This window comes from Oryx dammah, unplaced genomic scaffold (assembly GCF_014754425.2).
Source record: "Oryx dammah isolate SB20612 unplaced genomic scaffold, SCBI_Odam_1.1 HiC_scaffold_25, whole genome shotgun sequence".
Taxonomy (NCBI): domain Eukaryota; kingdom Metazoa; phylum Chordata; class Mammalia; order Artiodactyla; family Bovidae; genus Oryx; species Oryx dammah.
In genome coordinates this window covers 38,873,018-38,898,315 of record NW_024070209.1, presented here as the reverse complement: position 1 = coordinate 38,898,315, position 25,298 = coordinate 38,873,018, and positions in this window count along the sequence as shown.

The window sequence follows — 25,298 nt, the reverse complement described above, 5'->3', positions numbered from 1 at the left end:
GTCTTTACTCCATTGTATATTCTTGCCTCCTTTGTCAAAGATAAGGTATCCATAAGTGTGTGGATTTATCTCTGGGCTTTCTATTTTGTTCCATTGATCTATAGTTCTGTCTTTGTGCCAATACCATACTGTCTTGATGACTGTGGCTTTGTAGTAGAGCCTGAAGTCAGGCAGGTTGATTCCTCCAGTTCCATTCTAAGTATGTGTAGTATTTCAAGAAACTATCAAACTGTCTTCCAAAGTAGCTGTACCATTTTGCAATCCCACCAGCAATGAATGAGAGTTCCTATGCCTCCACACCCTTGCCAGCATTTGATGTTGTTAGTGCTATGGATTTTAGCCATTCTAATAGGTGTATAGTGTTGTACCATTGTTGTATTAATTTGTAATTCTCTAATGACATTTGATTAACATTTTTCCATATGCTTATTTGCTATTTGTATGTGTTCTTTGGTGAGATTTCCATTTAGAACTTTTGCCCATTTTTTAACTGAGTTGTTTGTTTTCCTATTGTTAATTAAGAATTCTTTAAATATTTTAGACACAAGAAAATCCTTGCAAACAGTTTCTACCAGCTATGTTTTCTTTTTTTCATTCTTTTAATAGTTTAATGGTTCTTTTCATTCTTTCCTTTGCAGAGAAGCAGTTTTTAAAATTTTAATGAAATCCAATTTACCATTTTTTTCTTTCATGGATTGTGCTTTCAGTATTTCATCTAAATCTATGGCCAAAACAATGTTCAACTAGAGTTTTTCCTGTTATTTTCTAGTTTCACAACTTTATATCACACTCAAGTCTATAGTATGACTTAATTTTTGTGAAATATTTAAGTTCAGTGTCTTGACTCATTTTTTCCTTTTCTTTTTGGTATGCAAATATCCAGTTTTTCTAGCAACATTTTTTGAAAAGACTTATTTTTACTCTGTTGAATAGCCTGGGTTTATTTATCCAAGATCAATTGTCTATATTTATATGGGTCTATTTCTGGCCTCTTGATTCGGTTATACTGCTTGTTGTTTGTCTAATCCTTTGTCAGCACTATACTGTCTTGATCACTGTAGATTTGCAGTAAGTGTTGAATTCAAGTAGTGTCAGTCCTCTGACTTTCTTCATCAATATTCATTGGCTAATCTGGGTATTTTACCTTTTCATGTAAATTTCTTGACTTATCCTAGAATGCAATGTTTAAATTACCCTTTAGAACCCACCTCAAATATCACTACCTCAGTGAAATCTCTACTAATTTCCTGCCCACCCTGCCACCCTCAAGAATTTGTTGTAGTCTCCTGTGACTCCCAAAATATCATCCAAAATATTAGTATAAATTTACTATAATAATTTTTAACAATATACATGTTTTTATCTTTCATTGTGAGCTGTGTATTTAATCAATCTCTGTATTCAAAATAAGTATTTAGAACACATGCTAGTACATAGTATACTTTCACTAAATATTTAATAGATAAATTCATCATGACCAATTACAAAACTTATTTTTGTATACCTCTCCGTGGTTACAAAACCAGCATTTCTATGATTTTTGGTTCAACTGACCATAACCTAGTATGGCATGGGAAGCTTCGCTTACCTGGATATCTGTATTCCTTCCAACTAAAACCTTGTAACTATATAGATAGCAACTTTAGGATCTGTCAAATATTTGACATGAGGACTACTGAATTTATTAGTGTTCTCTCTCCCACCTTGGGTGACAGTCTATAGACTGAAAATTATAAAATGGAATCTTTGATCACAAGTAGTTTAATAAAGCAAATGAAGAATTTTTTAAAATGTTACATATCATTCTAATTTACAAGGAAGCTGCTGTACAGTGTATGGTTTATATAAAGCTCATTTTAAAAATATGTATACATTCCTCCTTAAGTGTAGTGGGACTTCTTTGTGGTACGTGCGTGCTAAGTTGCTTCAGTCGTGTCTGACTCTTTGCGACCCTATGGACTGTAGCCCGCAAGGCTCTTCTGTCCATGGAGTTCTCCAGGCAAGGATACTGCAGTAGGTTACCATGCTCTCCTCCAAGGGATCTTCCTGACCCAGGTATCAAACCTGTGTCACTTGCATTTCCTGCATTGGCAGGCAGGTTCTTTACCTCTAGCACCACCTTTTTGTTGTAAGGATTGTATTTTATCTCAACTTTCTCATCTAAAGAAACAACTAGACTGACAGGTGGATATTAAACACTTGAATCATTTCTTAAATGGTCATTAATCAGTTAGCCTAATCTTCAAAATAAACTGTTTCCTGACTTTAGAACAGTATCATAAAATTATTACTGCAAATGCCATCTACTATGTGAGACTCTATTAGACATCTTTATGCAAAGTAAGGCATCCTCTCTGGCCTGCTTATCACTAGCTCTTAATAGGTTGTCAGGTTCTGAACCTGTACATCAGGTACATCATTTGGGAACATGGGAGCTTGACAGGCTTTATAATAAAACACTGTGTGTGTATTCCCTATACATATGTTCTTCTACATTAAAATTCTCAATTGTTTCAAAAGTAGAAACAGTGCTTTTAGTGGATCTGCCAAAAGATGACAATTTGAATTATTTATGTATGATTTAGATAACAGGGTAATTTCCTACTTGAATATTTCATGTAGTTGACTGTAAATATAAAAGTAGGGAAAATTTTAAGTTGATTTTTCTCATTCTGAAACAAATCTGTGCTCTTATGTCATATAACTTCCTTAGGGACTATCATGAAAATGAATGGGTTGGATGGCTACATGCGGTGACTGGAAGCTGCAGTTGGATAATGCTGTACATTATATTGTTTTGCACTTTCATATCTCTGTCTGTTTATCTCAGTTCCAGTTTCCATCCCTCAGAACTGTCTGTCACTCATTTGTTTCCAGCAAGTTAGCAAGACTGATCACATAGGAGAAATTCATCAGCAGTAGAGAGAATTTCATTTCAGCAACATCTATGATTGACTGATACTTCAGATGACCTCAATATACCAGTCACAGCGTTATAAAATTTTCTAGCAATGAAAGATCAAAATAATATAAAGATTTAAAAAACACCCTGAAGGGGGTGGGGGAAGCTTATTTGAATAGAAAAGCAAAAGACTAATTTATAAGCCTTCAAACCTCCTGGATTTTTTTGATTCAGTGTTAGAAAATAACTGTAATAACAGTAGTGTTCATTTCAACTGAATTCAGGTGTACTTCCAATTTCAGTCCTAGTCCTTTCTTCATATGGCTTTGTCCAAGCCTTCATCTTCATTTACTTTTTGGGTTTCTTGAGCCAGACCAGGTAGCTGACTTTTTCTTCCTTTTCTTTCTTTTTTTGGGTGAGTCAGGGATTAATTTACATATTTACAGAAATATTCTAATGACCATAGTTTATTGCTGAGAAAAATAAAAGCACACTTTTTTTAATTTAAGAAGTTTAATTCAAATACAAATAATGAATGGAACTATTTTAAAATGTCTTTTGAGAGCTGGATTGTGTTACTTTGAATGTGACTTTTCCTTGAAATTAGGTTACACTGGGTCTTTGAATTTATTTGGGGAAAATATACAGATGCCTCTTCGATACATAAGTCATAGTGGATTTACTCAACAAATTATACTTGCTATAATGTTCATAATTACTTCTGGCTGCCATTTCTTTTTCTTAGGCTAAATATGATGGCTCTATTTTCAGGCACTCAGGTCTTTCTTGCCTCCAGTTTTGCCTATCCCTCATGGAGAGATACTACTTTTGCAAGACCCAAAGTAAAAATCTTGGGCATTGCTGCGAGACGTTAAATTCAGGTATGGCACAAAGGAGTAATCCCATTTTCCTCCTTCACCATGCATTGTTTAAGGCCATAGATCCTGAGGAAACTGTCAAAAATACAAGCAGCACTAGTAGGGAGAAAATTTGCAGTCATAGGGTTTGGGAATTGTAGAACCACATACATCCTGTTCTCATTGTCACGAGTATATGAATTTCTAAGGTCCCTAATCTCATATTTTTCTATATTCTTTTGAGTGGACCTTACCTTTTATTTTTCTACTTTTACCATGATATTTCTAGTCATCTTGGGACCATGTAAGAAAGACTCAAAAATCTCCCAGGGATAACAATTTTCTCTTGTTTACAAATGAACATTTTAGTTTCTAATTTTATTTTCTCTTCATCATCATATGAAATCACTTTATATAACTATTTATTCTCTCGTTTATTTTCTCTTTTCACCTAGAATGTAAACCCCATGAGGTTTTGGTCTTTATCTGTTTTTTTTTTTTTTAATTTAAATATGGTTGATTGACAGTGTTACATTAGTTTCAGGGGTACAGCAAAGTGATTCAGTTATGCATACACACATATCTATCCCTTTTCAAATTGTTTTCCCCTTTAACCAACTACAGAATATTTAGCTGAGTTCCCTGTGCTATCCATAGGTCCTTGTTGATTGTCTGTTTTAAATATAGTAGTGTGTATAGGTTTATCCCAGACTTCTAATTTATTCCTTTCCCACATCTCTCCCCTTTGGTAACCACAATTTTGTTTTCTAAATCTGTGAGTCTGTTTCTGTTTTGTAAATAAGTTCATTTCTATCATTTTTTTAGATTTTACATTAAATGATATCATATACAATTTTCTTTCTGTGTCTGAATTACCTTACTTAGTAATATAATCTCTAGGCCCATCCATGTTGCTGCAAATGGCATTATTTCATTCTTTTTAAGGGATGAATAATATTCCATTGTGAGGCTTTCCTGGTGGCTTAATGGTAAAGAATCTGCCATGTCAGTGCTGGATACTTGGTTTCGATACTTGGCTTGGGAAGATTCCCTGGAGGAGGAAGTGGCAACCCATTCCAGTATTCTTGCCTGGGAAATCCCACTGACAGTGAAGTCTGTCAACTATAGTCCATGGGGTCCCAAAAGAGTCGGACATAATGTAATGACCAAACAGCAATATTCCGTTGTATAAAATGTACCACTTCTTTTTATCCATTCATCTGTTGACGGACATTTAGGTTGCTTCCTAAATGTGTGGGTTATTGTAAATAGGGCTACAATGAACATTGCTGTGCATATATCCTTTTGATTTATGGTTTTCTCCAGATATGTGCCCAAGACTGGAACTGCTGGATCATATTGTAGCTCTATTTTAGTTTTTTAAGGAGCCACCATACTTGTTCTCCATAGTGGCTATGCCAATTTACATTCCCACCAATAGTGTAGGAGGGTTCCCCTTTTCTATACACCCTCTCCAGCATGTATTGTTTGATGAAGGCCATTCTAACTGGTGTGAGGTGATATCTCATCATAGTTTTGATTTGTATTTCTCTAATAATTAGCATTTTGAGCATTTTCTCACATGCCTCTTGGCCTTCTGTATGTTTTCTTTGGAGAAATGTCTCTTTAATTTTTTTTTTTTTGATTGGGCTGTTTTTATTTATTTATCTTGATATTGAGCTGCACGAACTATTATTTTGAAGATTAATCCCTTTTTAGTCCCATTGTTTACAAATATCTCCGATTCAGTAGACTGCCTTTTTGTTTATTGCTTAATTTTCTGTGCAATTGCTTTTACATTTCATAAGTCCCATTTGTTTATTTTTGTTTCTATTACTCTAGAAGGTGGATTAAAAGTGATATCACTGTAATTTATGTCAAAGAGGTTTCTTCCTTTGTTTTACTCTAAGAGTTTTATGGTATCTGGTCTTACTTTTAGGTCTTAGTCTATTTTGAGTTTATCTTTGTATATGGTGTTAAAGAATGTTTGAATTTCATGTATTTGCATGTAGTTGTCCAATTTTCCCAGGCCTACTTGCTGAAGAGAGTCTTTTTGTTTTTCGTGCTCTTTTGTTTGGTTGGTTGCTTTTTGTTGAAATATAGTTGATTTACAATGTTGTGTTAGTTTCTGGTGTACAGCAAAGTGATTCAGTTATGTTTTTCAGATTATTTTCTGTTATATTCTATTACAAGTTATTGAACATAGTTCCCTGTATTATATTAAAGTGAAAGTGAAGTGGCTCAGTCATGTCTGACTCTGCGACCCCATGGAATGTAGCCTACCAGGCTCCTCAGTTCAGTTCGGTCGCTCAGTCGTGTCCGACTCTTTGCAATCCCATGAATCGCAGCATGCCAGGCCTCCCTGTTCATCACCATCTCCCAGAGTTCACTCAGACTCACATCCATCGAGTCCGTGATGCCATCCAGCCATCTCATCCTCGGTCGTCCCCTTCTTCTCCTGCGCCCAATCCCTCCCAGCATCAGAGTCTTCTCCAATGAGTCAACTCTTCTCATGAGGTGGCCAAAGTACTGGAGTTTCAGCTTTAGCATCATTCCTTCCAAAGAAATCCCAGGTCTGATCTCCTTCAGAATGGACTGGTTGGATCTCCTTGCAGTCTAAGGGACTCTCAAGAGTCTTCAACACCGCAGTTCAAAAACATCAATTCTTTGGCACTCAGCCTATTTCACAGTCCAACTCTCACATCCATACATGACCACAGGAAAAACCATAGCCTTGACTAGGCGGACCTTAGTCGGCAAAGTAATATCTCTGCTTTTGAATATGCTATCTAGGTTGGTCACAACTTTCCTTCCAAGGAGTAAGTGTCTTTTAATTTCATGGCTGCCATCACCATCTGCAGTGATTTTGGAGCCCAAAAAAATAAAGTCTGACACTGTTTCCACTGTTTCCCCATCTATTTCCCATGAAGTGATGGGACCGGATGTCATGATCTTCGTTTTCTGAATGTTGAGCTTTAAGCCAACTTTTTTGCTCTCCTCTTTCACTTTCATCAAGGGGCTTTTGAGTTCTTCTTCACTTTCTGCCATAAGGGTGGTGTCATCTGCATCTCTGAGGTTATTGATATTTCTCCTGGCAATCTTGATTCCAGCTTGTGTTTCTTCCAGTCCAGCGTTTCTCATGATGTACTCTGCATAGAAGTTAAATAAGCAGGGTGACAATACACAGCCTTGACACACTCCTTTTCCTATTTGGAACCAGTCTGTTGTTCCATGTCCAGTTCTAACTGTTGCTTTCTGACCTGCATACAGATTTCTCAAGAGGCAGGTTAAGTGGTCTGGTATTCTTTTCTCTTTCAGAATTTTCCAAAGTTTATTGTGATCCCACACAAAGGCTTTGGCATAATCAATAAAGCAGAAATAGATGTTTTTCTGGAACTCTCTTGCTTTTTCCATGATCCAGTGGATGTTGGCAATTTGATCTCTGGTTCCTCTGCCTTTTCTAAAACCAGATTGAACGTCGGCAAGTTCACGGTTCACGTATTGCTGAAGCCTGGTTTGGAGAATTTTGAGCATTACTTTACTAGCGTGTGAGATGTGTGCAATTGTGCGGTAGATTGAGCATTCTTTTTGCATTTCCTTTCTTTGGAATTGGAATGAAAAACTGACCTTTTCCAGTCAGGCTCCTACATCCATGGAATTTTCCAGGCAAGAGTACTGGAGTGGGTTGCCATTTCCTTCTCCAGGGGTTCTTCCCAACCCAGGGCTCAAACCTGGGTCTCCCACATTGCAGGAGATGCTTTACCATCTGAGCCACCAAGGAAGCCCAATAGGATCTTATTGTTGTTCATTTTATATACAGTAGTTTGTATCTGCTAATCCCAAACTCCTGATTTATACCACCTCCCCCTCTTTCCCCTTTGGTAACCATAAATTTATTTTCTGTGTCTGTAAGTCTGTTTCTGTTTTGTAAATAAGTTCCTTTGTATCATATTTTCTTTCCACTTTATTTTTTTAATTGAAGGATAATTTCTTTACAGAATTTCATTGTTTTCTGTCAAACATCAGCAAGAATCGGCCATAGGTACACTCATGTCCCCTCCCTCCCCAACTTCACCACCATCCACCTCCCCATCCCACCCTTCTAGATTGTCACAGAGCCCCTGTTGGCATTCCCTGAGTCATACAGCAAATTCCCATTGGTTATCTAGAGACTGTCTTTTTTTTTTTCCATTGTAAATCTTGCCTCCTTTAAGTTTATCAATTAACTGACCATTAGTGAGTAGGTTTATTTCTGGGCTTTCTGGCCTGTTCCATTGATCTGTATTGGTTTCTGTGCTTGAAACATATTCTTTTGATTACTGTAGCTTTGTAGTATAGTCTGAAGTCAAAGGGCCTGATCCCTCTAGCTGTTTTTCTTTCTCAAGATTGTTTTATTATTTGAGATTTTTTGTGTGTCTCCATATAAACTTAATTATTTAGTTGTATTTCTGTGAAAAAATACCGTTGGCAATTTGGTAGGGATTGCATTGACTCTGTGGGTTGCTTTGGGTAGTAGTCATTTTAACAATATAAACTCTTCAGTCCAAGAACATAGTGTATCTTTTCATCTGTTTGTGTCATCTTCAATTTCTTTCATCAATGTCTTATAGTTTTAAGAGTACAGGTCTTTTGTCTCCTTAGGTAGATGTATTCCTAGGTATTTTCTTCTTTTCAATGACATGGTAAATGGGATTGATTTCTTAATTTCTCTTTCTGATCTTTTGTTGTTAGAACAGGCTTCTGTGTGTTAGTTTTGTATCCCACAACTTTACTGAATTCATTGATGAAACTAGTAGTTTTGGGGAAACGTCTTTAGGATTTTCTATGTGTAGTATCATGTCATCTGCAAACAGTGACAGTTTTGCTTACTGTTTCCAGTTTGCATGCCCTTTATTTCTTGTTCTTCTCTGATTGCCATGGCTAGATCTTCCAAAACTATGTTGATAAAAATTGGCAATAATAGGCATCCTTTTCTTTTCCTGACCTTAAAGGAAATGCCTTCAGCTTTTCACCACTGAACATGACTTTAGCTGTAGGTTTGTCATATATGGACTTTATTATGTTGAGATGCGTCCCCTCTGTGCCCACTTTTTGTAGAGTTCTTACCGTGAATCAGTATTGAATCTTACCAAAAGATTTCCTGCCTTTATTGAGATGATCATTTGGTTTTTATCCTTCACTTTGTTAGTGTTGTGTATTACATTGATTGATTTACAGATATTGAAAAAATCTTGTATCCTGGGAATAAATCTCATTTGATCATGGTATATGATCCTTTTAATATATTGTTGTATTCTGTTAGCTTGTACTTTGTTACAGATCTTTGTGCCTATGTTCATCAGTGATATTGCCCTGTAATTTATTTTTTTGTGATAACTTTGTCTAGTTTGTCTATCCGGGTGATGGTGACCTCACAGAATGAGTTTGAAAATGTTCCTTCTGCTGAAATTTTTTGCAGTAATTTCAGAAGTATAGCTGCTAACTCTTCTCTAAATGTTTGATAGAAGTTTGGCTGAGAAGCCATCTGGTCCTGGACTTTGGTTTGTTGAGAGTTGATTAATCACCATTTCAATTTCAGTACTTGAGATCAATCTTCAAGTATGAACTTGAGTTAATACTTCTATTTTTCCTGGTTCAGCCTTGGGAGACTGTACCTTTCTAAGAATTTGTCCAATTTTTTCTAATTATATGCCTCAACTGAAAAAACATTTGTCCATTTTATTGGCATATTGTTTAAAGTTTTCTCATGATTCTTTGTATTTCTGTGGTGTCTGTTATAACTTCTCCTTTTTCATTCTAATGGTATTGATTCGAGCCCACTCCCTTTTTAGCTTGATGAGTCCGGCTAAAGGTTTATCAACTTTCTCTTTTCAAAGAACCAGCTTTTCATTTCATTGATTTTTCTTATTGTTTTCTTTGTCTCTATTTCATTCACTCCTACTCTGATCTTTATGATTTCTTTCCTTCTACTAACTCTGAATTTTGTTTGTTCTTCTTACTGTAGTTGCTTTAACTGTAGATTTTTTACCTGAGATATTTCTTGTCTCCAAAAGTAAATTTATATTAATATGAACTTCCCTCTTAGAACTACTTTTGCTGTGTCCTATAGATTTTGGATTGCTGCGTTTTCATTTTCATTTGTCTCTCATATTATTTCCTCTTTGATCTCTTCAGTGATCCATTGGTTGTTTGGTAGCATACTGTTCAGCCTTCATATGTTTGTTTTGTTCTGTTTTTTACAATTTTTTTCTTGTAGTTGACTTCTAATGTCATAGCATTGTGGCCAGAAAAGATACTTGATATGATTTCAGTTTTCTTAAAGTTACTGAGATATGGTTTCTGGCCCAGCAGGTGATCAATCATAGAGTAGGTTCCATGTGCACTTGAAATGAATGTGTATTTTGTGCTTTCTAATGAAATCCTTTATAAATATCAATTTAGTTGTTCTGGTATAATGTGTTATTTAAGGCCTGTTGTTATTTTAATTCATTTTCTGTCTGAATGATCTGTCATTTGATGAAAGTGGGGTGTTAAAGTCCCCTACTATTATTGTGTTACTGTTGATTTCTCATTTTATGGCTGTTAGCATTTGCCTTCTATTTTGAAATCCTCCTATGTTGGGTGTCCATTCTGTGCTTAGTCATTCAGTCATGTCTGACTCTTTGCAACCACATGGACTGAGCTCACCAGGTTTCTCTGTCCATAATGATTCTTCAGGCAACAAACCGGAGTGGGTTGCCATGCCCTTCTCCAGGGTATTTTACCAACCCAGGGATCAAACCCAGGTCTCCTATATTACCCATGTATTCTTTACCATCTATGCCACCAGGGAAGCCCATGTTGGGTGCCTACATATTTGCATTTGTTATATCTTCTTCTGGGATTGATTCATTGATGATTATGTGGTATTCCACTGTATCTTTAACAGTCTCTATTTTACAGTCTATTTTGGCTGATATGAGAATTGCTTCTCTAATTTTCTTCTGATTTCCATTTTTATGGCATTCTTTCTTTTTTCCCCTCAGTTTCAGTCTGCATATGCCCCTAGATCTAAAGTGGATCTCTTCTAGACACTTATATACAGTTCTCGTTTTTGCATTCATTCAGCCAGTCTATGTCTTTCAGTTGAGGCATATAAATAGTTTACTTTGTGTTTAAGGTAGTTATTGATATGTATGTATATTCTTATTGCCATTTTGTTAATTGCTTTTGATTATTTTTTTGTAAATCATTTTTTTTCTTCCTTTCTTTTCTTTTGTTCTCTTTTCTTGTGATCTGATAACTAACTTTAGTGTGTTTTTGGATTGTTTTTTCTTTTTTGTATCTATTATAGATTTTCAGTTTGTGGTTACCATGGGGTTTTTATATAGAGTTCTGTATATCAACAGGGTTTTTTTAAGTTGCTTTGCTTTTAATTTCAAATAAATTTCCAATATCCTGCCTTGTGCTCATATCTTCTCATAATTGCTGGTTTTGAGGTCCTGTTTTCTGTATGGATGATTTTCTTACCTTTACTGTGTGTTTGCTTTACTGATGAACTTTCCGTCCATAATGTTCTTGTTACTAGTTGGGACTTTTCTTTCCTGCCTGGAGAAGTTCCTTTAGCACTTGTTGTAAACCTCATTTAGTGGTGCTGAATTCTGTTAGTCTTTGCTTATCTGTAAAGCTTTTGATTTCTCTGTTGAATCTGAATGACAGCCTTGTTGGGTAGAGTATTCTTGGTTTGTAGGTTTTTCTCTTTCATCATTTTAAATATATTTTGTCACTCCCTTCTGACCTGCAGAGTCTTGCTGAGAAAAACTGATAACATTATGGGGATTCCCTTGTATGTTATCAGGGCTTCCCTGGTGGCTCAGAGGTTAAAGAGTCTGCCTGCAATGCAGGAGACCTGGGTTCGATCCCTGGGTCAGGGAGATCCCCCTCTGTTGCTTTTCCTTGTTGTTTTAAATATTTTCTCATTGTCTTTAATTTTCATCAGTTTAGTTGCTCTGTGTCTTGGTGTGTTCCTCCTTGGGTTTATCCTGCCTGGGACTTTGAATTTCCTGAACTTGGGTGACTATTTCCTTTCCCATGTAAGGGAAGTTTTCATCTATTATCTCTTCAAATATTTTCCCATGCTCTTGCTCTCTTTTCTTTCTGGGACCTCTAATGTAATTGTTGGTGTGTTTAATGTTGTTCCAGAGGTCTCTTAAACTGTCTTAGTATGTTTTCATTCTTTTTTCTTTATCCTATTGCACTGAACTGATTTCTACCATTCTGTCTTTAAGCTCAATTATCTGTTCCTCTCCCTCATTTATTCTTCTATCAGTTCCTTCTATTGTATTTTTATTTCAGTTATTGTGTTGTTCATCTCTTTTTGTATGTTAGATCTTCTAGCTTTTTGTTAAACATTTCTTGTATCTTTTCAGTCTGTGCCTCCATTCTTTCTCTGAGATCTTTAATCATCTTTACTATTCATTTACACTGAATTATTTTTTGGGTAGATTTCTATTGCCACATCACTTAGTTGTTCTTTTGGAGTTTTATCTTGTTCCTTCACCTGGAACACATTCCTCTGTCTTCTCATTTTGTCTAATTTTATGTGATTGCTGTTTCCCTTCCTCAAGCTGAAAGGTTGTATTTCCTCATGCTTAAGGTGTTTGTTCCCTGGTGGATGAGGCTGGACTAAGAAGCCTATGCATGCTTCCTTGTGGGAAGGACTAGTTATTGCTCATTGACAGGTGAAATTGAGTCTTGTTTCTCTGGTAGACAGGACCATGTCAAGTGGTATGTTTAATAGGCAGCTGTGAGATCAGAAAAACTTTAGGCAGCCTGTCTGCTAATGCTTGGCACTGTGTTCCCACCCTGTTGGTGCATTGGCCTGGCATGTTCCAACCCAGGGGCCTCTAAGCTACTGGGTAGAGCCAGGTCTTGGTGAGAACACAGCAGCCTCCAAGAGGTCTCATGCTAATGAGTACTCCCCAGAAAGACTGCCACCACTGTCTCTGTCCCCACAGAGAGCCAAAGGCACACCCTCACTTCCCCAGGAGCCCCTCTAAGACCAGCAAGTAGGTCTTGCCCAGTCTCCTATGAAGTCTCTGCTTTTCTTTGAGACGCAGTGCATATGAGACCCTGTGTGTGCCCTCCAAGAGAGGAAAGCTTCTGCTTCCCTCAGTCCTGTGGAGTCCCTATGATCAAGCCCTCCTGGCCTTCAAAGCCAGTACTCTGGAGGCTCATCCTTTCAGTGCTAGACCCCCAGACTGTGGAACTGAGATGGAGCTCAGAACTCTCACTCCTGTGGAAGAACTTTTGTGATATATCTGGGGTTTGTAAGTTGCCTGCCTAGCAAGCATGGGATTTGAGTTGCAATTGCACCCCTCCCACAGTTTTGTTTTGGCTTCTTCTTTGGCTTTGATTGTAGAATATATTTTTTGTTTAGGCCCCAGTCTTTTTTGTCAGTGGTTGTTCAGCAGTTTGTGGTGTTTTCATGAGAGTAATTAAGCTTATGTCCTTCTACTCCATCATCTTGTATCAGTCAACAAATGTTATTTTCAGAGGTTCTCTTTTCTTCCACAGCTCTCCCAGGAATCATGAATTGAGTCTGAGAAAGCCAATTCTTTAGATTGCTTACATGGAAATATATATTTGGTCAATTACAATAAGGCAGAATAGAGGAAACTCATTGACAGCAATTTTCCAAAGATGAAACATCAAAATAGTGACAAAATGGTGGTAAGCATGATTCTTCAGTTTTAGATGCTCATCATTTTAACAACATCCAGATGAAGAAATACATAGGCTATCATCCCAGACAAAGGTGATCATGGAGTTTGGCAACATGCACAATGCATACAGAAGTTTTCTGTTTCTCCAACCTAGCATGTCTAGGCATCGATGTTTAAAGACTATTTTGTACTGACGTTTTATGAAATAAATTTCATAAGTAAATAAATAAAATAACACAATTAGTTTTGTAGTGCTACTAGTGGAATTCATTCTGCAGGAATGTGTTTTCTTCATATCTTACTGTATTACCCTAAAATCAAAAAGAAAAATGGATAATTTAAAAAAAAAACACACAACTTGGATTGAATTGTAATAGATCACACCTAATTTATCAGAGTGTAAGTTGTTTTATTTACCTCTTCAAGGAAGTGGTTGAACTGGGTAAGAAAAGAACCCTCTCTCATTCTATGTATATAATATTTTTTTCACAGTCATATAGATCTTAACTTGGGTTCTAGGACTGTCCAGAGCCTTAAAAATTGATTACTACTATAATATGATCATCCTACTTTTTATTCCTAGTGTTTGATATTGTGCATTGAAAAAAAATTTTTAAAGAGGAGATTCTTTGACTTACCTGGGCTCCCAGAGATTGATTGCATGCACAAGGTTTCTAGCATATACTGATGACAAAATTAATTATTTTAGACTGTCATGGGAACAAGTTATTTTTAATTTTATTTTCTAAATAGAATCTACTAAGCAATTGTCTCATTTATCCAGGAGATGCAGTATTATTTTGTATTGTTCTAGCAGAATATTCAGAAAGCTACACCAGTAAGAATCCATCAGCTATTAGTCACAATACTATTAATGGAATCTTTTCTGGCATTATCAGTTCTTTCTTAAGTGGATAATTTCTGGTCAGCCTTTTCTGAGACTATGCACCACACAAATTATTTGTTTGTTTTAGATTATTAGTGAAATGGTCTTAGAAATGTATCCTTTATTTTAAGGCCCAGTTCTGAATCACGAAGATATTACAGAGACAGTTGTTGATAGAAGAACTTATCAGACTCAGGAATGGATCACATTTAACATGGATTTATGGTATAGAAGTGTATGTTCCAGTGCAAAATTGATCCTGCCAAACTATCGTTCCCATATATATATATATATATATATATATATATATATATATTTTAGATTAAGTCATTTTAGGCCTCTAATAATAGGCAAACCTGTTCTGGGGCTAACTCATTATTTAACATCATTATTTAATAATATAGCAGTTTATCTGATTAGCCCCTGTCTTTTAGAAAATTTTTTTCAAATCATGGACCATGACTTATTTTTGATTATAAAATCAATTTAATGGGCAATAACTAGCATTTCTTTTCAGGTTAGACCATCAGATTCATAGTAAGAATTAAAGGTAAATATTGTTTTCTAAAAAGTTGTTTTATGTCTGTATATATCTGTGTGTAGGTGAGCATTCAGGTTCATGAAGAGAGACAGAGAAACTTATATGTATGTATGCAAAGTACATTGAAACAGTTTCTTTCTTTTTTTAATGGCAGATAAATTAGTATGGAGTAAAGAAAAATCTTAAGCAAACTGAAAATTTATGAAATGGGAATGTAGGGACATTAGCAGCTAAAGAGTGGCCAAAAAGATAGAGTATTCATAACAATATTAGCAAATATTATTATGGGGTTTCCCTGGTAGTACGATGGTAAAGTATCTGCCTGCCAATGCAGGAGACACAAGAGATGTGGGTTCGATCCCTGGGATGGGAAGGAGTAGGAAATGGCAACCCACTCCAGTATTCTTGCCAGGAAAATTCCATGGGTGGGGAGCCTGGCAGGCTACAGTCCATGGGGTCACAAAGAGTTGAACATGACTGAGTGACTAAGCACACACGCACATTAATACTATACCAGATATTTTGATGGTATTTATTTCATGCCAGGTATACAATGCATCATGCTCTAAGAAATATCAGATATAATAATAACCTTCCAAGGGTTAACTCATTTAGTGTTCCCAATGATGCTTTGACAGATGTTAACTGCAGTCATGAATTTAAAAGATGCTTGCTCCTTGAAAGAAAAGTTATTACCAATCTAGACGGCGTATTAAAAAGCAGAGACACTACTTTACTGACAAAGGTCCGTATAGTCAAAGCTAATGGTGTTTCCAGTAATCACGTATAGATGTGAGAGCTGGACCATAAAGAAAGCTGAGCACCGAAGAATTGATGCTTTTGAACTGTGGTGTTGGAGAAGACTCCTGAGAGGCCCCTGGACTGTAAGGAGATCCAGCTAGTCAATCCTAAAGAAAATCAGTCCTGGATGTTCATTGGAAGGACTGATGCTGAAGCTGAAACTCCAATTTGCCACCTGATGTGAAGAACTGACTTACTGGAAAAGACCCTGATGCTGGGAAAGATTGAAAGCAGGAGAGGAAGGTGCCGACAGAGGATGAGATGGTTGGATGGCATCACCAACTCAATGGACGTGAGTCTGAGCAAGGTCCGGGAGTTGGTGATGGGCAGGTAAGCCTGGCTTGCTGCAGTCCATGGGATCGTAAAGAGTCAGGCACAACTGAGTGACTGAACTTAACTGAATGATGATCTAAGTTATATAGGCAGTCTTACTTACTTACATTTTCCTGTTGAGAGAATGAAGATACAGATATGCTTAATAACTTGATCAAAATTGTTCAGCTTAGTGAGTGGCAAAGGTGGGATTCAAACATCCAACCGTGAAGCTTATGCTCTTAAACACTACAGTAAATTACTTCCCATGTTAAATTGGATTGAAACATAAAATAAATAAAAATTGCCTGCTTCAAATTTATTTTTAGCAAGGACTGCATACAACAGTATCCTCTCTAAAGTGAGTTTTCAGATAGCGAGCTGACAACATACAGAATCAGGGCATTCAGTACCTAACCCATTCAGTGTTGTAAATGAGTTTTTTTGTAGAGGGCTTTAAAACTGTCTACAGGTTAATGAGCTTGATACAATAGACTTGTAGGCTTATAAAAGAACAGTACTGGCTGACTAGAGAGCAGTAAATTTAGCTCCTCTCAAGTTGACATGTTGTACAACTCAGATTTCCCAATGCATTGAATTTTAAAATGACAATAAGATTTAGGGACATTTACTCAAATACCTTTAACTTTTTTCCAAAGGCCCCAAGCTCATTAGAAATACAAATGAAACTACAATCTTACCAACTTTGTGCAGCTGAAGAAGTCTTCTGCTGCTAATGCAGCAACCTGAAATGAAGAGAAAGTGATTCATTTGATATTTTCCTTAACACACACACAGTACACATTATGCTTCTATCAGCTTTAATGCAATTATCCTTCAGGGATCTCTAACAATCAGCCAAGTCAGGCCAAGGTGAAGTGGCTGGAAGTTTTCTGAGCTGATTTCTTCAGCTTCTTGAGAGCTGATCTTGTCCATCTCTTTGACATGTGCTCTCTGCATATCAGAAAATGCTGTTGATCACATCAAAGCATTCATGAATTCAGTTATTTTTTTTTTCTTCACCAAATGTTCTGTTCTTTTTAGATATTTTTCAGTGGTGTCACAGCTGAGTGAGCAATTCCTGGCTTCCTGAATTTCCCTTGAGGGCTAAACTGTCAACATCTATGTTCATCATTGAAACCTTCAATTTAAGAAAAATAATTTTATTTTAATCATGATTTTATATGTAAAATGGTGGCTCTTTAGATCTTATAGCTATCTAAATTTGTTCCCTTATGAGTTTAGTTAATTTAATTTTGCTAGAATCCCCCCACAATGAAATTTTCCTCTTGCTTGACTTCCTTCCCTCTTCCTTCCCTTCCCCTTCTTCCTACTCTTCTTGTTTCTTTCCTACCTTCCTTCCCACTTCCTCATTCTTATTTTTAAAATTGTTTATTTCTGTCAACATTAACTGAAATACTGCTATGTGCCACACATTATGGATGTAACTATGGTGCAAATGTCCTTGCCTGTGAAGGATTCACAATGACCTCTTGCTCTTCATTCTTACTCACAAAATAAGCAGCTTCCTTCATACATTCATCAGCTTCCCTGATAGCTCAGTCAGTAAAGAATCTGCCTGCAATGCAGGAGACCCTGGTTCGATCCCTCGGTTAGGAAGATCCACTGGAGAAGAGATAGTCTACCCACCCCAGTATTCTTGGGCTTCCCTGGTGTTTCAGCTGGTAAAGAATCCACCTGTAGTGTGGGAGACCTGGATCCAATCCATGAGTTGGGAAGATCCCCTGGAGAAGGGAAAGACTATCCTCTCCAGTACTATGGCCTGGAGAATTCCATGGACTGTATAGTCCATGGGGTAGCAAAGAGTCTGACACACTGAGTAACTTTCACTTTCACTTTCCTTTATCCATTGCTTTTCCCAAAATCACTTCTCTATCCTCTCCATGTGCTTAGCTGATTTATGCCAAAGTTCTGGCTGTGCCTAGTTGGGTTTTTCCTGCTTCACATGCCTGGAAATGACAGTTAGCTAGACTATAACTTTGATTTTTCTTTAGAAGAATGGAAATAGAACTAGGTTTAATGGATGCAGCAAAGAAAGGGGGAAGGGCTTTGAATTTAGTCTTGCAGGATTATATTGGGGAGGCAGAATTTCTACTCTTTAACTGGCTGTAGTCCCTCATGGACCACCCAATTGCTTGAGATCCTAAGTGTTGTAGTAGGAGGTGTATATTGTAAAAGCTTATTGAATACATATAATTGGTTGCATTTCCCTTTTTCACACTTCATCCCAGTTCATTCTCTATATTGTCATTAAAAATCACCTTTTTAACATACAAATCAGATTATATTGCTTCACTAATTAAAACCTTCTTGTGACACCTGATTACCTAAATGCAAAAGGCAAAAGTTTACCACCTTTGTAAGTTAGACCACTTACATTGTGACCCCTGCAATCTCTCTAGTCTTCTGTCTTGTTCATCTCTCCTGTTTTTTTTTTTTTTTTTTTTTACCACATGCACTCTGTTCAGAATATATGAATTTACTTTTAATTCCCTGAAGGTTCCATGTGATTTCATACTTTTGTTCCTCTGCATACCTGTCTTCTCTATCTGGAACTTACTCTTTCCCCTCCATTATTCATCAACTTGAGAAAGCCCTTCCGTTCATCAAAGTCATAACCTGGCATTGTCTCCTTTAAAGATTTTCCTTGAATTTCCAAATCAGAATTAATCACTGATTTTTCTGTAGTTCTATTTCTTGTACTTATTTTTTTTTAATTGCCCTTCTCATCATGCCACATAATCACTCATATGTACATTGCTTCCCTATTACATTGCGCTCCTTGAAGGTAGAGTTTGTGTTTGTAATATTACTGTTTCTGGCTGCCTTATCAAATACTTGAACCATCATAGGTAACTAATAAATATTTGTAGTACTGTCATGAATTAATATAGATTTATATATTCTGTTTATTGTTTGTCTCTTTTTTTCTGTAACAATCTTTATTTTCCAAGGGAACTTAATAACAAGTTTTATATGTGTTCACATGCCATGCTGTAATTGCATTACCTAGCACCCTCAATTGGACTTTTAATATACTCTTCCTTACAGATAGGTAGCCTAAATGTACAACAGGTATTCTGACTTAACATGTTACAGGAAGGCTCTCTAGTTCTTCTTCACTTTTTCCCATTAGAGTGGTATTATCTGCGTATCTGAGGTTGTTGCTATTTCTCCCGGCAATCTTGATTCCACCTTGTGATTCACCACCCTGACATTTAGCATGATGTTCTCTGCACATAAGTTAAATAAGCAGGGTGACAATATACAGTCTTGTACTCCTTTCCCAAGCTTGAAATACTTTTTTTTTCCCCCCATAGAGTCTGTGCATAAAAGTTTGGGCTTCCCGGTAGCTCAGCTGGTAAAGAATCTGCCTGTAATGCAAGAGGCCCTGGTTTGATTCTCGGGTCAGGAACATCCCCTGGAGATGGGATAGGCTACCCACTTCAGTATACTTGGGCTTACCTGGTGGCTTAGATGGTAAAGAATTTGCCTGCAATGTGGGAGACCTGAGTTCGATCCCTGTGTTGGGAAGATCACCTGGAGTAAGGACCAGCTACCCACACCAGTATTCTTGCCTGAAGATCCATGAACAGAGGAGCCTGAAGGGCTATAGTCCATGGGGTTGCAAAGAGTTGGACTCAACTGAGTGACCTTTGCATGTACATAAGTTTAGATCTAAGAAAGGACCATGTTTCTGGAATTGAGATGCTATTGTCCTGATAGTGATAATGGATTCTGACACCTTTTATTCAAGTTCTCCGAGTGATCAGAGGATATTAGTGGGAGGGCTGTGCAACAGTTGCTGTATATCCCTCCAGTCTGGCCAACCACTCTGGCAGAGATAAGTGGTCCAGCTGTACAGATGACAGCCTCAACCTTAATAGATTAAAAGTGTACATTTAATTTATTTTTTTAACAGGGCTACTAAATTCAAGGATGGAGCAGGGAGCTACCTGTACATCAAAATTTCAGGGGAATCAAAATGTACCCCAGTGCACTAACAATGGACACTGTCCCACTGCTGATGACTTTAGTTGACATGCTTTGACTTTTATCTTATTTTTTGACAATGTTTTCATCACTTATAGAATGAAAAAAAATCCATGTAGTGTTATAATCATGATTTTCTAATATTCTTTCAGTGAGAAAGCAAAAGAATAGTTCATTTAAATCATATTTTTGAGAAAAAAAATCAGCGTGCCTCTTCTAACACTTCAAGATTACTCTTTGAGGAAAAAGGGATAGAATATTTACTATTAGAACTCAGCCATTAAAAAGAATACATTTGAATCAGTTCTAATAAGGTGGATGAAACTGGAGTTTATTATACAGAGTGAAGTAAGCAGGAAAGAAAAACACCAATACAGTATACTAACACATATATATCTATGGAATTTAGAAAGATGGTAATCATAACCCTGTATGAGAGAGAGCAAAAGAGACACAGATGTATAGAACAGTCTTTTGGACTCTGTGGGGGAGGGCAAGGATGGGATGATTTGGGAGAATGGCATTGAAACATGTATAATATCATATAAGAAATGAATCGCCAGTCCAGGTTTGATGCAGGATACAGGATGCTTGGGGCTGGTGCACTGGGATGATCTAGAGGGATGGTACGGGGAGGGAGGATGGAGAGGGGTTCAGGATGGGGAACACATGTACACCGTGGCAGATTCATGTTGATGTATGGCAAAACTGATACAATATTGTGAAGTAATAAGCCTCCAATTGCTAGGCTGAGTTGGCAGGTTCTGGTCCTTTGCAATTAAATTCTTTGGGGCCACTAAATTCTTATGAAGAAGAAAGTGACATGGCTACCTTCGTGTTTTTAAAAATAATTGAAACAAATGTGGTCATGTTTGGAAGGGAAGTGCTTGAAGTTAGGAAGCCCCAACAAGACACATTACAGTGGACCAGCAAGTGAGACAGAAGGCACAGACTGGGGGATTGATGGAGAGAGCATGAAGGAGGCAGTTCTGAGGGAACATGACATTGGGTTCTTTCTGACAGTAAAGCGCTCTCAATAGAAATACTCATCCTCATCATTTGAGTCTGTTCCTTCTTCCACTTCAATAAACCACTGACTAGATAGTCAGAGTCGTGCATTTTTCTGCCACCTACCAATGCTTGTCTCTAGCCTGTAATAGTAATTTGTTTCTTAGTGAATGCAGCTACTAAGGAAAATTGACTTATAATAAATATATAGTGGGAATTAGCAAAATAAGTTCAACTTAGAATAAAGATAGACCTATATTAATATTTTGGAATATATGAGCTATTTTTATGAGCATAAGGTCCGTCTAGTCAAGGCTATGGTTTTTCCTGTGGTCATGTATGGATGTGAGAGTTGGACTGTGAAGAAGGCTGAGTGCTGAAGAATTGATGCTTTTGAACTGTGGTGTTGGAGAAGACTCTTGAGAGTCCCTTGGACTGCAAGGAGATCCAACCAGTCCATTCTAAAGGAGATCAACCCTGGGATTTCTTTGGAAGGAATGATGGTAAAGCTGAAGCTCCAGTACTTTGGCCACCTGATGTGAAGAGTTGACTCATTGGAAAAGATTTTGATGCTGGGAGGGATTGGGAGCAGGAGAAGAAGGGGACGACCGAGGATGAGATGGCTGGATGGCATCACTGACTCGATGGACGTGAGTCTGAGTGAACTACGGGAGATGGTGATGAACAGGGAGGCTTGGCGTGCTGCGATTCATGGGATCGCAAAGAGTCGGACACGACTGAGTGACTGAACTGAACTGAATTGTGTCTTTATAATTTGAAGATCAGTAACTAGATAAGGTTAAATAAGTATTTTATATTTGCTATAGTTGAAGGTAACTAAATAATATGATTGATTCTTATTAAGCTCTAAGACAATTTGAATATGGGTTAACTAAATAAGAGTATAAGTTATGTCCTCTGGCTACTGGTATTAAAATTGATAGAAATCAGAAAACTATAAATATATACCATTAATTGCTGCTAATAGATTTTATAATCATACCTAAAATAAAAGAATAGGACTTTTCATATGTGGTGTGCTTTGTAGCCTACAATGCACATCCTTGGATAGTCTCATTTGATCCTCAGAACTTTTGGAATCTCATAAATCTTATTTGTAAAATGGAGTTAATAGTTGCCATGAGGATGAGAGAAACAATAAGTACAATATCTAACCCAGTAGGCAGTCAGTTTTTATTTTCCTGTCTAATCTTCCTTTTTTTTTCCACTTTCATATTAGGAAAATTAAAGAATGGAAATAATTTACCATTTGTCTTTTTTTTTCTTAACTAAAGTATCCTATCTATGTGTTTCTTAAAGATGACCAGAAAAACAGTGATAGAATAAACTATCTCACACTTTAGATTTGCTAACTTCTTATAGGGAACATTAGAAGCAGAGTGCACTGAACTAGTGGAGTATAGAAGTCATGATTTCAGGCACCAGCATATGTCAAAGACAGTGAAAGCTAAAGAATTTTCATCAGCAAGGCTAGCTGCCACTTTCCATAATGAAGGCACATTTCCAAAATGTACCTTGAGTAGTCCTCCAGAGCAGGCAATCAGAAACCTCCCATTTTAACAGCCCATTTAGATTTGCTCTACTCTACTCTATCTTTCTTGGTAACAAGAAGAGATAGCTATTTGTCGGGATAAATATTCCTTGTTAAAGCTCATTTTTAAGTGAATTTAACTATGGGCCACATATAATAACAAAGAGACTCTTTATGTGTCTTTGGGATATCATAATAGACAAAGGCAGCCATTACCATGATGTAATGAAGCAAAATCAAAATAATAAAAATAGATATAATGAAAATGTTAGAAAGTAAAGTGTACTGTATAATGTTCCAGTGGGGGCTGCAAAACTATCTTATTCTGTAATCAACTATATTTTTGGTGATCTGGCCCCAAAACAGTTTTTTCTGAGATGTAAGAAATAATACCTATTTTCTCTTTATGCCATATCTGGGCCACAGAGACCATGAAGAAGGAGACTGGTAGTGAAACCCATTTAAGGACTGAATTACAAATTAGTCATCTGCAAACTTGACCAGGGAGTTTGGACCTCATATTCTCTTGTGCAGTAAATCCTTGCTAAATAATCTTCTGTAAAACCGTGTTACCTTTAAGTGGGATAAAGAGAGAGTGTGGTGTAGGGAGATTAGGAAGACTCATGATTTCATTTTAGGAGCTTCCTACTCTGGTTCTCTGCAACCCAGTATATGTGAGTCTTATTTTCCTTGACTTTTGATTTTTGTCCTTAAGTTATCCTCAGCAGTGGACTATTTGTTTCCTTACATAAGAAAGGTTTCCTCTGGCTATGGTGTCCCCTGAAAGCAGACATCTCCATCAATTCTACTAAGTCTGGGAGTGATTTATAATGGTAAATTTTAACCCTGTCCCCTGGAGCTGAAAGTTCATAGAGCCAAATATAGAGTAGGCATTATTTCCACTCTGTAACATCCAAGAAGAGCACATCATAATAGCTGCAAAATGATGAGGAAATGTGAACCTCTCCTCAACAGAAAAGCCTCCAAACCTAGCATAGAAATCACAAACTAAGAGATTTAGCTCCTGACTTGGTGACCTATAGATAATTTCCCATTCATTTATTGTCTTATTTATTCCCTCAGTCATCAGACAATTACTAAGGTCTCTTATATGTCCTTTTGTGTAATGTACAGAGGAGTTGATTACAAAAAGAACACATATTGCAAATCAAGGCACTTCTGGAGCTCAAACCTGACTTTTTGTTGTTGTTGTTGTTCTGGCAAGTTACATAGTCTATGCTTTAGTTTCTCCATGTATAAAAGGAAGAAATGAATATTATAGCATACTTTTCTTAGTTGGGTAAGTGGTAACACACAACACTAGTTAATTCCCTTTGCTTTTTGACCAATCTTAAGTGTGGCTGAGAGGAGCTACCCCACGTCCGAGGTCAGGGGCAGCGGCCTAGAGTGCCAGGCTGTGACAGCGCAGGAACAGCCAAGAGGAGCTACCCTGCATCCGAGGTCAGGGGCGGAGGCCAGGAGGAGCTACTCAGAGTCCAAAGCCAGGGACGGTGGCCCAGAGGAGCTACCCCATGTCCGAGGTCAGGGGGAGCGGCCGAGAGGAGCCACGCCACGTCCAAGGCCAGGAGCAGTGCCTGAGGCCAGGGGTGGTGGCTGGGAGAAGCAACCCTACACCTGAGGCCAGAGTAACAACCCCACATCCAAGGAGCGGTGGCTGTGCGGGCACACGAGGGCCTAGAGGAGCCATCCCAAGTTGAAGGTCAGGAAGGGCAGCAATGAGGAGATACCCCTCATCCAAGGTAAGGAATAGTGGCTGTACTATGCTGGAGCAGCTGTGAAGAGATACTCCACGCTGAAAGTAAGAGAAACCCAAGTAAGATGGTAGGTGTTGCAAGAGGGCATCAAAGGGCAGACACACTGAATCCATACTCACAGAAAACTAGTCAGTCTAATCATACTAGGACCAAACCTTGTCTGTCTCAATGAAACTAAGCCATGCCTGCAGGGCAACCCAAGATGGGCGGGTCATGGTGGAGAGGTCTGACAGAATGTGGTCCACTGGAGAAGGGAATGGCAAACCACTTCAGTATTCTTGCCTTGAGAACCCCATGAACAGTAGGAAAAGGCAAAATGATAGGATACTGAAAGAGGAACTCCCCAGGTCATTAGGTGCCCAATATGCTACTGGAGATCAGTGGAGAAATAACTCCAGAAAGAATGAAGGGATGGAGCCAAAGCAAAAACAACACCCAGTTGTGGATGTGACTGGTGATAGAAGCAAGATCTGATGCTGTAAGAGCAATATTGCATAGGAACCTGGAATGTCAGGTCCATGAATCAAGGCAAATTGGAAGTGGTCAAACAAGAGATGGCAAGGGTGAACGTCGACATTCTAGGAATCAGCGAACTAAAATGGACTGGAATGGGTGAATTTAACTCAGATGACCATTATATCTACTACTGCGGGCAGGAATCTCTGAGAAGAAATGGAGTAGCCATCATGGTCAACAAAAGAGTCCGAAATGCAGTACTTGGATGCAATCTCAAAAACGACAGAATGATCTCTATTCATCTCCAAGGCAAACCATTCAATATCACGGTAATCCAAGTCTGTGCCCCACAAACAATGCTGAAGAAGCTGAAGTTGAATGGTTCTATGAAGACCTACAAGACCTTTTAGAACTAACACCCCAAAAAGATGTCCTTTTCATTATAGGGGACTGGAATGCAAAAGTAGGAAGTCAAGAAACACCTGGAGGA